Source organism: Lepidochelys kempii, chromosome 21 (assembly GCF_965140285.1).
Source record: "Lepidochelys kempii isolate rLepKem1 chromosome 21, rLepKem1.hap1, whole genome shotgun sequence".
In the NCBI taxonomy this organism is placed as follows: Eukaryota; Metazoa; Chordata; order Testudines; family Cheloniidae; genus Lepidochelys; species Lepidochelys kempii.
In genome coordinates, this window is record NC_136400.1 from 5,854,956 (window position 1) to 5,867,290 (window position 12,335).

The 12,335-nt window shown below is 46.9% G+C and overlaps 2 protein-coding genes across 2 annotated transcripts in view; one reads left to right on the forward strand and one right to left on the reverse strand.

The window, feature by feature from the left end:
• The window catches only part of EIF2D (eukaryotic translation initiation factor 2D), a 58,095-nt gene that overhangs the window by 41,492 nt on the left and 4,268 nt on the right, over window positions 1–12,335 (forward strand). The gene's annotated exons all lie outside the window — the stretch shown is intronic.
• RASSF5 (Ras association domain family member 5) overlaps window positions 1–12,335 on the reverse strand; it is a 48,897-nt gene that overhangs the window by 11,498 nt on the left and 25,064 nt on the right. The gene's annotated exons all lie outside the window — the stretch shown is intronic.

Below are 12,335 nucleotides of genomic sequence, written 5' to 3' on the forward strand. Positions count from 1 at the left end.
TTCTCAGAAGGGTGAAGGTATTTGGTTTTTTTTACCCTGCTGGAATTCAAACATATGGTTCCAAGGAATCTAAGTTATTTCAAACCTGATGCTTAAAGCTCTAAGCTGTCCCTTCTGGAAAGCTGAGAAACGCCACATGGGTCTATGATGCAGGAGGGTCTGAGCTTTGAGCAGTCAGTCAGACAGGCAGATGGCTGGTATAATTCCGATGGGTTCTTCAGTGAGGTATTGATCCAAAGTGCTCTGGGTGGTTTAATGACTAGCAGACAACGGCTCCTACAGGCTGATCAATGGGGAGGCAAAGGAACAGACAAGCCACAAAAAGCTTTTGCTCTCACAGGGTCTTGGATGCTGCTGCACCACATGCTTCATCTGTAAAACATCTCCATCCGCCACATGCCAGTGGCCTGCAGCATCTGCATTGCAATGGGTGTTCCCTTCAGCGGGCTTCTCATATTTGCTCCTTGCAATCTTGGCTTCTGGCAGGCCCCCGAGAGGAATATTTCTGGGATACGTGCTGCTGATGGCCAGGAAAAAGAAATAGTGGCTTTCTTGAGCCACTTCCCACAGCACGGCAGAAAGACATTCACTCACTGCAAGCCTCAAGCAGAAGAGATTGTAGAGTTTCATGGAGGTGGTCAAAGGAGGCGCTTGGAAACAAGCGGCACAAAATAAAAGTCTCACCAAGGATGGGGAATGTTTTCACCATGGAACAGACCGTTGAGCCAGCAGTCAACACAGGAGACCTGAGGGAGCTGCATTTATCATGGCAATTTGCGGGCAGCATCACCGATGCTTTCAATAAGCCCACGTGCAATTAATGAAACGCACAGAGTCCAAACTCCCTGAGAACTTGGGCATCTTTGTTGAGCATGACCGGAACAAAAGAACATCCTGTAGCCAACTGACTGCTCACTGCCATTTTGTATGGGGAAGTAAGGGTACTTCCCCCCTTCTATAAACACCAGTCACAGGAGGATCTGAGTGTGTTTAGAGCACCATAAGTGAGCATCACTTCACCCCCTATGAAGCGGGTAACTACCATAGCCTCCCCATCTGTAAAATGGAGGGAGATTTGCCAGAGATCACCTGGAGTCAGCTGCAGTATCCCCAGCTTTAGCCACTGCACTAGCCATTGCTGCCTCAGTGGAAGGTACCACTTCATCCAGCTGCCACATGTTTTTCTGCCCCTCACCTAGCAACTGAAAGCCAGTGACTACTTTTCGTGGCTCTGCTAGCATTTCCTCCATGTGCAGAGCAGCTGGGATGCCACTGACAGCAGGCTCATTCAGACAGAATTTGCAGTTACATCTACATTTGGTTCTTCCTCCAAGCAGTGCATTTCTAGCAGCTTGGGAGGAGTAAGTCATTACTTCAAAGCTAAAATGCAATAACGCCACATAAACAGTGAGCAACCTGCACGGCTAATCCATAGCACGTGCCTGCCCAACGTCCCCAGTAACCCAATCAACGCAGTCACAGCCTGCCTTGGAAGTCACTGTTCTCTGTGCGTGGGGGAAACAGAGGGACAAGGGCTCTTTTCTCTCCCTTTCATTGGTTTTGATGAATTTCCTTTTGCGAGGCTAAATTACAGTCAGATGCAGTGCGTAGGAGGGGTTCACAGGCAGGTCTTTTACGTAAACATATTCATTAGTCATTAGAGACAATCGGAAAACCACCTGTAATCAGGTCCCATCACAGACAGAGACACTAAAGAAAAACGTAACTGGGCATTGAGAGCATTTAAGCAAAAGGGCAATAAACATTTCTGGATACAGCTGCCATGAGGGGCTTATTAAGGAGGCTCATTAAAAGCCATGATAGCCTATTTGCACAGGAGTGCTTAGCACTCACAGCTCCCAGTGATGTCAGCAGGAACTGCAGTATCTTTGAAACTCGGGCCAGGGATGTATCGGAAGCAGGCTTTGAATCCAGGGGGCGCTGCCATCTACTTCTAGACCCAATATACAGTGCCAGATCCTTAGCTGGCATAAATCGATGTAGCTCCATTTAAGTCAATGGGGCGATGCTGATTTACACCAGCCGAGGATCTTGACCTTAGAGTCTATAAAAATCAGCTAACTCCATTAAGGGAGGAAGGGGGATCTGTGGGTTTTTTTGCTTCCACCTGCTCCTCTGCAGTGCTCCTGCCGCAGAGCTTGGCAGGCAGGGAGAGGAGCCACGGGAAACCAGGGTACTCTGAGCAGCATGAAGCCTGCTTCTGTGCCCTACGAACCCCATCAGAGGGGTCATGAGGATGGTGCCAAGCAGGGGTCAGTGCCAATATGGGAGACAATTAAGTTCTTTTGGGAGGTGTGCAGGAGTCAGGATGCTGCCTTCACATACAACAGGTTCTGCGAGGTTTGGAGCAACTTTCCCTGTGCCCCTCAACTACCATGGGTTCTATCCCCGGCACAGCACCTCCACTTTGGCAGGAAACCGCATCAGGGAAAGCAAAACCAGGGAGAGGTTACAAATAAGTCCTCCCCTGCCACAAGTTTACATGCAGGAGGGAAGCAAATGCCTCATGTATTTTCTTGTCTGTGAAACTTCCGGTGAAAATCAGACTCTGCTCACCGGAATTGAAAATCTGTTGCAGCCGAGAAATTCATGAAAAGCCCCACCTTGGCTTGCTATCCAAGAGTTTACGTAGAGTTAAATTAGAACGGTCTATGAACTGCAAACTTTAGGCAGATTTAGGAGAACCAGGGGATTAAACGGTAATTAACTGACAACCACCAATGCTCTGATATTTGGGGAAACCTAAAGAGAGCTGGCAAGGCTGGCCCAATGAAATCAAAATCTCCCGAGAGAGTTGTAGGAAAAGTACTGGCATGTGAAGGCACTGGCAGAACGGACTGGGCTAAGCTGGAGCAGATGCCGGAGCCAGAGACACGTGGTCGTTCAGGCTTCTTGTTCAATGCGGTGAAGCTGCGATCACAGAAAACGTTGAGGAAAAAGATCTGCTCTCGTTCAGACAGGAATAATCCTGAGGAAGGTCTATGGCCTGAGTCACGCAGGAGGTCAGACTGGGTGATCACAAGGGTCCCTGTGGATTCTAGGACAGTGGCCCTAATGTCCTCCAAGGAGGTAACAGAACAGTGCTGGTTCTAAGTGCTTCCTTTATTGATCCCACAAGTGAATCCATGCAGCCAGGTCTTTGTGCTCCCACGGATCCACGCACAGGATCAGCGCCATAAAGAGGAGCAAGAAGGACTCAAGGCAGGCCATTTCCAGGACTAGGAGATGCACACACACTCTCCCTCAGCCAGATTATAGCCTCGTCTCTGACCAAGCCTGTGTGGCGTCTGGCGTCATCGAAGTCCGCGTCAGCTTCGCAGCACGGTCGGTGGATGTGTGTGGAGAGGTCCAGGGAATGGTCTATTCCTGGCTCCTTGTACTGACTTTGGAGAGGTTAGAGATGAATCACAACAGCCTGACTTGCCAGTGCAGTTTTGTTCAGTGTCTTCATTAATGATCTGGAGGATGGTGTGTCTTGCACCCTCAGCAAGTTTGCAGATGACACTAAACTGGGAGGAGTGGTAGATACACCGGAGGGTAGGGATAGGATACAGAGGGCCCTAGACAAATTGGAGGATTGGGCCAAAAGAAATCTGATGAGGTTCAACAAGGACAAGTGCAGAGTCCTGCACTTAGGACGGAAGAATCCCATGCACCTCTACAGACTAGGGACCGAATGGCTCGGCAGCAGTTCTGCAGAAAAGGTCCTAGGGGTTACAGTGGACAAGAAGCTGGATATGAGTCAACAGTGTGCCCTTGTTGCCAAGAAGGCCAATGGCATTTTGGGATGTGCAAGTAGGGGCATTGCCAGCAGATCGAGGGACGTGATTGGTCTCCTCTATTCGGCATTGGTGGGGCCTCATCTGGAGTACTGTGTCCAGTTTTGGGCCCCACACTACAAGAAGGATGTGAAAAAATTGGAAAATGTCCAGCGGAGGGCAACAAAAATGATTAGGGGACTGGAACACATGACTTGAGGCTGAGGGAACTGGGACTGTTTAGTCTGTGGAAGAGAAGAATGAAGGAGGATTTGATAGCTGCTTTCAACTACCTGAAAGGGGGTTCCAAAGAGGATGGATCTAGACTGTTCTCAATGGTAGCAGATGACAGAACAAGGAGTAATGGTCTCAAGTTGCAGTGGGGGAGGTTTAGGTTGGATATTAGGAAAAACCTTTTCACTAAGGTGGTGGTGAAGCACTGGAATGCGGTACCTAGGGATGTGGTGTAGGAGGAAGGAATCTCCTTTCTTTGAGGTTTTTAAGATCAGGCTTGACAAAGTCCTGGCTGGGATGATTTAGTTGGGGATTGGTCCTGCTTTGAGCAGGGGGTTGGACTAGATGACCTCCTGAGGTCCCTTCCAACCCTGATATTCTAGGATTCTATGCACACAGACTGAAAAAGCAGCGAGGTATTGAAACATCCCCTGGGCCATGGGAAGTCAATTCAGCTTGACAGGCACATTCAGGGCATTGCTGCCGCTTACTCCTAATTCATGGAAGCAGGCCACACAACAGGATACCACATCCTCCCCAGAAACATCTCAGGACCTCTCTCTGCATGTCCCGGCCCTGGGGGCCTCCGATCAGTTTGGTGGGAGTGCAGAGAAGAGGAGACGATAACCCTGCGGACGAGGAAAGGCCCTCAGAACCTCCCAGCCCTCCTGTACACACCCACTGCATACGTGCTGCCAGGTGTCCAGGTAAAGAGGCAGGAAGCGCCTTGAAAATGCTCATTCCCTCCCCCACTCCCCCAGCCATGCTCCTTGTGGAAACCAACAGACAAGAGGGGGGCTACACAGAAACAACAAGAGAGTCCAGTCAGTTTAATGACTGAGGTTTCAGCACACCGGCAGCCTAACTGTTGCAAAGTTTTTTGTTGGCCTCACAGCAAAGGAGAGTTTTAATCCTTCCACATCAAATGCCAGCCTGCGCTCCAGCTGTCATTAATCCCCCACCTCGCGATCAGAACCCATTTCCCCTGCTTTGGAAAGCATCTCTCCAAGGCCCCTGGCCCTTAACATACGCTGGGAATTAAGGGGTAGAGGGGGAAATGCCTCTGAGAAAATTAAGGGGGTGAGTTACCAAGAGAAAACGAACCAGCTGGAGATAAACTTACCCTGACAGAATCATTGGGAAAAAAGCCAGCCGTGCCCTCTGAAGGATGCAAGTGAGGGATTTTTCATGATTAAAAATTCTGATGCTCCCCTGAGTTTGCTGAAGAACTTGGAAACCTGAAACTGGGCGCTGCTTTCCCTCCACAGCACAGCCTGGTGGGTTATTGTAGGATTTATCCCAAATGCTGTTCCCCACCCAAAGGTCCCTTCCCCTTGCTCACAGCACACGCTTGTCTGGCTCCCCTGAGCACCAGGGAGCTGGGGAGGAGTGAAAGACCTGGGCGCTAGAGAGGCTGCATCTGGACATGGCATCCCACGCACCTGGACGGTAACATTTGGGTGGAGCATTGCTTATAGCTGTAGTAACTGCTGCTGGTGTGTGCTTTCCCACAGCGCCCCTGGAAGCACCACACTAGCTTCTAGTCTCTGCCTGCAGCATGCCTCCAGCTGTCCTGCTCTGCCAGTGCACGCTCCTCCTCTCAGGAGCAAGACTGACAGATTGCAGCCACATCCTTTGAAACCAAGTGCAGAGAACTCTCGGGCCGTGGCAAAGAGCTCTAGGCAAATGAAAGGCACATCTGCCCTTTAGGGAGACCGGGAAAGCATCAGCATCCCTCAGAGTCTGGAAACATTGGAGGGAAAACGCAGCAGCTACATCCAAAGAAGGAAGTCGCTCACCTTCAGAGCAAATCACAGTCCGTTGTAAAATTAATGAGCCCTGTCATAGGAGGATGGAAACCAAAGGGTTTGTCCGACCCTGAAATGAATTTAAATCCACAGGTGGATTGAGAAAAATCTATAAGGAATGTGGACACTGCAATGAAATACAAGTAGATACACAAAGCTGCATCTTTACTGTCTGCGCAGCAAGGCATGGCAGCTTCCATGTATATTTCCTTATGGGGAAATAACCCACTAAAACGACAGTGCTGAGCTGACTGCAAACTGAATCTTCTTTCTCTCTCTCTCTCTCTCTCTCTCTCTCTCACACACACACACACAGATACACACACACACCTTTAAGGATCCCACGGTCTATCTCAAAAGAGGTTTGGAGTGAACACAAATTTTAGTGTATGGTACTTAATCTAACACCTGTCCTGAAAGCATCCTCCTAATTACAGGAAACTCAGAGTCCTCATGCCAAAATCATGGTGCTCATTTGCATCCTGCAGACAAGCAGTTATATTCTAAAAGATGCTTTCTGCTATTCAAAGCCTCTCAAAATTGGGCTATGATGCAAAAAAGAAAGTTGATTTTCATTGTCTCTTTTTAGCCATTCGTATCAATGGCAATGGGATATCAGATGGTCAGATACTGTAGCTGCATTTTTTAAAGAAGGGGCTGGGTAATTTTACAGCCATATCATATGTAGCAATCCATGTGAAAGATAATTAACAGGTTTTGCCTGTTTCCTAAGGATCAAAAGTTGGTCACATTTGGAGGCAGGGTACCCGAAATGGTGGACCATGAATATATCTATACCATTGGTGGATGTAAGTGACTTAGAGACAATAATGGTAGGTACTCACTCAGGGCTCAATCCAGGTCTCAGTGAAGTCAAGTGAAAGATTCAGACAACAACAGGCGTTGCGTCAGGATCAGAGTACCTACCACTATAACCTCTGAGCCCATCACATCCACTAATGGATTTATTCTGCCACCAACCCTATAAAGCAGGGAAGGATTATTATCTCCTGGTTGAAAGACAGGGAGCTGAGGCACAAACAGAAGAAGCGACTTGCCCAAGGTCACATCGGGAATCTGTTGAAAACAGCCAGAACTTGCACCCAAACCTCCTGAATCTTAGCCTGGCTTTCCTCTCTAGCACTGGTCTGATCGGCAGGGCAATCCCTGGGCCCCACATTCAAAATTAAATGTGGTTAATGAAAAAACTAACTAATGTTATTCATGTGCTCCAACTGCAACTCCCTCTTCATTTTGGGGCATCACTTGGTTTGCAGTCAGAAGCGTTTGCAGAGAGTCTCTTCCATTTGGCTGAGAGCCAAAGGATAAAGTCTCTTTTAAAGAACAAAGACTTTATAGTCCAAAGTCCATGCATACTGCAAACAAATTCATGTGTTTCTTGGAATATTCTCTGCGAGTGGCATTTCACACTACAATGCAAAACACCACCTTTCCCAGAGGAAGGGCCATAAATACATTTCAGACAGAAACTGCCTGAGATCACTAGCAGGACTCCCATCTTTTATGTTGACGGACTATGAAGTTAGTTTTAACGGAGAGCTTTAAGTATTAAGGGTTATAGAAATCAAGGCTGGTAGGCCTAAAATGAGACCTGTAGCCTCCAAACAAAAACTCTGTGGGATAAACTGGGTTTCTTTGCGTACGGTTACATTCACTGGGGATTACAGAGCAGGCCAGAACAATACCATTTCAGCTCACTGCTCCTCTGAACTGCCCTAAAACTCCTGGGTGTAAGTCCTTCAACACCTGACCCTACCTCTGGGAGAATTCCCCAAATGAAGAGGGAGAGCTGAAATCCACTTGTGGTAATTAGATTCATTAGAATCTAATGGTAAAGCACAGTCCTGGGGCTTTAAGACTCCACCTGCCCAACAGAAAGAACACTTCTCTGCGCAGGAATGCAGGGGCTTTCAACAATATCCCTCCTGAGGCGTGTTAAAAGGGGTTATAAATGCCAAGTCAGGATAACCAGCAGATTCTGGAACGCGTGTGTGCACATCATTCCTTGTCCTGACAGCTGTGCATGGCTGCACGACCTTCTCACGCAGAATGGGAACAGGAACAGGACATGAGGAAAGTTTAGGCTTACATTCGAATGGCTGCGATTGCCTGGTTTGGGTTACTCTCAACAGAGAAGCACCATCCCTCCCATCAGTCTCCAAGTACATTAAACCCAAGTGGTACTGAGGGTAAACAGTACGGGGCATTCTCAGGGCCCCACCTTTTTCCTAGTGGAGATGCAGCCATCCTGGCCTAAACAAAATCTCAACACACTCAAACAATCCTCGATGTTTCCTAGGAAGGAGCTATTTCGATGTTTCCTAGGAAGGAGCTATTTTCATATACCCAGATCACTGGATGGAAAAGCTTGGGTTATTACGGCGAACATACGTGCTGCATTTCCCCCAATTGCCTTTTATGCTGTGTAAGCATGAACTTAAACACAACACAGCCCACAAATAATGCAGCCCCCCATGTTCCTGCCACTCCTCAAAAGCAACAAAACCAGCAAATTGTAAGATGAAAGCTCTGTTGTCAGGGCAGTGACCTGTTATTAAAAGATCACTCCAGTCCTGGAACATGTGAGACAGAGAATCAGCAATCTGTGTATAATAGGATATCGCTCCTCGCTAATGATATTTCTTTTAAAAAAAAAAAAAAAGAGAGAGAGCGAGAGAGCAGAGAATCAGCATAAGGATCTTAGTTACATTCTTGAGATAAAAAGAAAAGGAGTACTTGTGGCACCTTAGAGATCTTTTTGCGAATACAGACTAACACGGCTGCTACTCTGAAACCGGTCATTGTTCTTGAGATACTGGGTCAACACAATTCCCACATGGGATGATGACAATCCCTGGGCCAGTTTTTGTATCCATAAGGTTTCCAACTAAAATTCCCAAAACCTTACTGGCAAATGGAGGGGAGGTAAGGACCAAAACATTTCCTATGAGCCCCCTAGATCAATGAATGCCCCTTTCAACAAGAATCCCATGTAATAACCTGATGGGAGAAGTCTATACAGTTAACCTGCCTGAGAGCCTGCCCTTCTGCTTTCTGTCCCTTTCTTTTGGGTTCATGTTGTATCCATGTATCACAAAGATGAACATTTATCACAACAAACCATTTAAGGTCACAAGTCAGCAAATGACTTAAGCACGTGCTTAACTTTATGTGCATCTTTAAGTCCATGTGCTTTGCTGAATCAGGGCCCTTAGGCAGAAACGTTAAGGGTGGAGATTTTCAAAGCAGTCGTGGGGATTTAGACACAGCTTCAATTAAAATGAATAGAAGTTGTGTGCCTAAATCCCCTGGACTGTTTGAAAAATCTTAATAAATTTAACAGCAATGCTGATGGAGTTCTGCAGTAGGTGACTAATTTCTTTTTCCACCCATGGTTTCTCAAATTCTGTCAACTTCCTCCTGGTGAATTTTGTGCTAGTGGAAGATTCAGCCTATTCAGCCATCAGTTGGAGTTTTTACTGAGAAGCCTGAAGAGTGAAGTCTTCTGTATTCTGGGGAGACCACCAGTCATTAACTCTATTATTCAGTCCTGGTCTCTCTAAGACTGCCAACCCATGACTTGCCCATCATCACATGGCAAGTTGGTATCTCAGACAGGAATAGAACCCAGGAGTCCTGACTCTCTGGGCATGTCTAGACTAGAATTTAAAGGTCTGATATTAGATTGAGTAACCCAGCTCAACCTTATTAACTACGTATAAAACTAATCAAGATAAAGCAATTGTATTTTTTTGCTGAACTGACTGAAGTCATGTCTACATAGGAAAGTTTTAACAGTTATACTGGTATAACACACCATGTAGACACATTTTATTCTGGTGTAAGTGTGTCCACACAGGAGGCTACACTGGAGTAAGTATTTTGGTTTAATTTCACACCTTAGTTGACCCCCCCCCCAACACACAGATACAAACAAAAACCCTCCTATGTAGACAAGGCCTAAGTCCCTTCCATCAACTACTAGATCACACATTGTTCCAGCCAAATTCGGGCATAAGCCAACAGACAGATTGGCTATATCAGTCTCTTTATCCTTGTAATTTGCCTCTTCCTGTTAAGGCAGGCCACTCCTTTGTTGTGACGTCTCAAGTGAGAAAACAACACATGCTGGCAGTTAAGAGCCCCTTGAACAACTCTGTGCTAATGATGCCATTTGGTTTCCATGGAGGAAGCACAGAGTCTCCAGTAATGTGGCGAGCACCAGGGAGACAGCTGTCGCCAGCGTTTATCAGCAGGCACAAGGCAGTCATTAATTATGGAGCACACTGGAGATGACATGGGAATACTGCAATTGGACCCCAAGTGAGAAAGACTGGCAACTTGTTCATTAACATTTCATAGCCAAATCATATCCCCTGGAACATTTTAGCAGAAGGTCATTAATTGCATGCCCAAATCCTTGTATTTCATCCATTGCATTGTTTTAATTTGTGAACCGTTTCCTCCAATTTATTTTAATCGATTTGTTAGTTTCCAATAATCCTGAGAGCCAGAAGCTGATAGCATTGGTTCTAGATCCCTGAGAGCTGCCAATGCACCTCTATCCTCACCTGCAGAACCTCTGCTGTTCCATCCCTGAATCCCCATGCAGCTCTGCCAACACGTTGCCATCCTATCCTGCAGGACACCTTCCAACTCCACTCCTATTCCCCCGCAACTCTCCCAATGCAGCTCAATCCAGATCTGCAGCACCGTTGCTTTTCCAGTTCCCCTCACTCCCAAAGCTCTACCTCCCGCTATTCCAGCCTGGGATAGCCACACAGCTCTTCTAGTGCACACACCAATCCTTATCTGCAACACCTTCTGGTTGGTCCAGTCCCCTCTCCCAGCTCAGTCGAAGGCATATTAATCACGATCCGCACAAAGGCTCTCTTGAATATTTGCTTCAGTATCTATGCTATTCATTATTAACTGGCTCCTGTTCTCTACCAAGGATTACAGAGATGATTGAACTAGATTCTGTTAATGGAAAATGGGTCCTAATTCAGTTCTCTCCCCCCAAATCTACCTAAACTGTACATGTTTGCCCTGTTTACCACTTCCTCCCTGATTTGCCTCTATATCCTCTTACTTTAAGCAAAAGGAAAGGACATGGGTGTAACTGTGGATAACTGACTACCAGCAATGACAAACATCTTTTAAGTGACAGATCTCTTATTAAATGACTCAAAAGACGTCCGATTGCCTGGCCTTAAGCCCAAGTGTATGACGACCCCAAAATGCATCACGAAGGAGCCTTCTGCTCATTTCTATATTTACATTTTTTAATTGATGTAAAATGCCACCCATCTGCCTCAACGGGTGGGGGAACTTGATGTGGCCAGCAGTGGAAGCCCCAGCAGCAAGGAAAGGAGATGCTCACTGAGGGACATCATATAGCTCCACCCACAACTCCCCTTAGCAATCTTCAGCCAGTTGAGGGGGCTAGAAGAGGTGCAGACTGGCTAGCATTCCCTAACTTCCAGGACTTACTCTGGAGCAGGGGCCATTTGGAGCCTCTTTTGGCCCCATTCCAGCAACCCCACCTACCCACCCTGAACTAGTAAGGGGAATCCAGCCTGAAAGATGCTGCAGGTCTATCCGATCTCCTGTTTGGGGGTGTGTGTGTGTCAAGAAGGAACTTTTCCTCCCATGGGTCCATAGGCAGAGGATCGGGGAGTTTTTAACCTTCCTTGCAGCACCTTCAAGCCACAGCAGGTTAGCTAGGAATGCATTTAGTACCTAAATGAGGTACTTTGTTGACTTGTTCATTCCTCGCAACTTGCAGCCGGTTGCCAGTGTGGTTAAAAGGATAAAATGAATGGTTCCCGGAGGTAAAAAAAATCTGGGATTTCGCTGACGGGCCTTGAGCTCGTGAGACCCTGTGGCCCTCATGGGATGAGGTCACTGCCCCTCTGCCCTCCTCCTGGGGTGGAGGGTGGGTAGCTGGACTCATACTGAGCTCAGTCCTAGGTTGGGGGTAGGCTGATGAGAGCATATTCCAAGTTATAGGTTTTACAGGAGGAGCCCTGTTACTCCTGCACTGAAACCAATTAAACGCCTGGTATAGGGGAGCATGGGTGATGGGCCAGTATTGTTCCTCCCCTTTATTTAAATTTAATAAAAGTTGCAGCCTGCCGCTTAAGATCCATCCATGCAGCTGTCCTCATTTTGCTGCTGTGTCCACATCAAAATACCCACACAGTGGTTTGTCTTGCATAAGGAAAAACTTACTCTCTCTCTTAATGATGGATTTCAACAGTTGGCTACTGCATGGACGCCAGCACTGTTTTTAAATTTTCTTTAACTCTCTCCATTCATTGTGAGGCAAATCACGCATGGCTTCAAACTCCTGCCTGTCATAATTTTAACCATTTGAGAGATACACACACAGTAAGTGGCCAAATCATAGTTTACTTCTTCCCCTTTCTGTGTACGACTTTAATTAAAAAAGAACCCTTGCATTATGACTTAACCAATACGGGTTTTAACA